Source organism: Phytophthora infestans, genomic scaffold (assembly GCF_000142945.1).
Source record: "Phytophthora infestans T30-4 supercont1.75 genomic scaffold, whole genome shotgun sequence".
In the NCBI taxonomy this organism is placed as follows: Eukaryota; Oomycota; class Peronosporomycetes; order Peronosporales; family Peronosporaceae; genus Phytophthora; species Phytophthora infestans.
Window position 1 is genome coordinate 104,711 of NW_003303684.1, and position 2,798 is coordinate 107,508.

The window sequence follows — 2,798 nt, forward strand, 5'->3', positions numbered from 1 at the left end:
TCTAGTGCGAGTACCGTTAAATGACAAAGGTTGACATCGGAACTCAGGCCCATGGTGGATTTGAACCCACGCGAAATGAGTCGTTGGAGAGTAAGATGGGCGATCCGGTAGGACGGGTAGGTTCACTGGACGACGCGAGAGGTCGGCGAAGCGAGTAAAGACGCCAAAACAGGCAAGCCAGTGGCAAAAGAAAGAAGAAGTTGGCCAATGTGGGATTCGAACCCACGCCCTTTCGGACCAGTGCCTTAAACTGGCGCCTTAGACCGCTCGGCCAATTGACCACCTTACGCAAACCACAACCCTCGCGCAAACAAAAAACGCCATTCGCCAACACACCACAGCTCACAAGCCACGCGCCGCACGCAGCCAAACGAACCATGCAGCACACCACCTGTCTTGGACGACTCGCCTCCGCCACCGCTTGCCTCACTCCGTCTTCACCCACCCAAGACTTGACTGATCTGATGTCGTCCATTTCCATGAGCCTGCCAAACGCTGTGTTGGCCTGTCACACGGTCGCACTTCCTCCTCATGCTCACATACGTCTACCCTATTCGGGAAAGTACTGCTTCGTTTTATTACGTCTGGTGTTTTGGCCATTCGGAGCGCGTGCCAACGAACAGGAGCCAGCTTCGATGCTTGGTCTCGGCACTGTCCAAACCACGCGAGCAAGCGCCCTTACAGTAATAAGGCGTTGACAGGGTGTCACAGCATAGTCCTCTTAACCCAGCACGGTCTGTGTTCTAGTGCGAGTACCGTTAAATGACAAAGGTTGACATCGGAACTCAGGCCCATGGTGGATTTGAACCCACGCGAAATGAGTCGTTGGAGAGTAAGATGGGCGATCCGGTAGGACGGGTAGGTTCACTGGACGACGCGAGAGGTCGGCGAAGCGAGTAAAGACGCCAAAACAGGCAAGCCAGTGGCAAAAGAAAGAAGAAGTTGGCCAATGTGGGATTCGAACCCACGCCCTTTCGGACCAGTGCCTTAAACTGGCGCCTTAGACCGCTCGGCCAATTGACCACCTTACGCAAACCACAACCCTCGCGCAAACAAAAAACGCCATTCGCCAACACACCACAGCTCACAAGCCACGCGCCGCACGCAGCCAAACGAACCATGCAGCACACCACCTGTCTTGGACGACTCGCCTCCGCCACCGCTTGCCTCACTCCGTCTTCACCCACCCAAGACTTGACTGATCTGATGTCGTCCATTTCCATGAGCCTGCCAAACGCTGTGTTGGCCTGTCACACGGTCGCACTTCCTCCTCATGCTCACATACGTCTACCCTATTCGGGAAAGTACTGCTTCGTTTTATTACGTCTGGTGTTTTGGCCATTCGGAGCGCGTGCCAACGAACAGGAGCCAGCTTCGATGCTTGGTCTCGGCACTGTCCAAACCACGCGAGCAAGTGCCCTTACAGTAATAAGGCGTTGACAGGGTGTCACAGCATAGTCCTCTTAACCCAGCACGGTCTGTGTTCTAGTGCGAGTACCGTTAAATGACAAAGGTTGACATCGGAGCTCAGGCCCATGGTGGATTTGAACCCACGCGAAATGAGTCGTTGGAGAGTAAGATGGGCGATCCGGTAGGACGGGTAGGTTCACTGGACGACGCGAGAGGTCGGCGAAGCGAGTAAAGACGCCAAAACAGGCAAGCCAGTGGCAAAAGAAAGAAGAAGTTGGCCAATGTGGGATTCGAACCCACGCCCTTTCGGACCAGTGCCTTAAACTGGCGCCTTAGATCGCTCGGCCAATTGACCACCTTACGCAAGCCGCAACCCTCGCGCAAACAAAAAACGCCATTCGCCAACACACCACAGCTCACAAGCCACGCGCCGCACGCAGCCAAACGAACCATGCAGCACACCACCTGTCTTGGACGACTCGCCTCCGCCACCGCTTGCCTCACTCCGTCTTCACCCACCCAAGACTTGACTGATCTGATGTCGTCCATTTCCATGAGCCTGCCAAACGCTGTGTTGGCCTGTCACACGGTCGCACTTCCTCCTCATGCTCACATACGTCTACCCTATTCGGGAAAGTACTGCTTCGTTTTATTACGTCTGGTGTTTTGGCCATTCTGAGCGCGTGCCAACGAACAGGAGCCAGCTTCGATGCTTGGTCTCGGCACTGTCCAAACCACGCGAGCAAGCGCCCTTACAGTAATAAGGCGTTGACAGGGTGTCACAGCATAGTCCTCTTAACCCAGCACGGTCTGTGTTCTAGTGCGAGTACCGTTAAATGACAAAGGTTGACATCGGAACTCAGGCCCATGGTGGATTTGAACCCACGCAAAATGAGTCGTTGGAGAGTAAGATGGGCGATCCGGTAGGACGGGTAGGTTCACTGGACGACGTGAGAGGTCGGCGAAGCGAGTAAAGACGCCAAAACAGGCAAGCCAGTGGCAAAAGAAAGAAGAAGTTGGCCCAATGTGGGATTCAACCCAACGCCCTTTCGGGACCCAGTGCCTTAACTGGCGCCTTAGACCGCTCGGCCAATTGACCACCTTACGCAAACCACAACCCTCGCGCAAACAAAAAACGCCATTCGCCAACACACCACAGCTCACAAGCCACGCGCCGCACGTAGCCAAACGAACCATGCAGCACACCACTTGTCTTGGACGACGCGTCTCCGCCACCGCTTGCCTCACTCCGTCTTCACCCACCCAAGACTTGACTGATCTGATGTCGTCCATTTCCATGAGCCTGCCAAACGCTGTGCTGGCCTGTCACACGGTCGCACTTCCTCCTCATGCTCACATACGTCTACCCTATTCGGGAAAGTACTGCT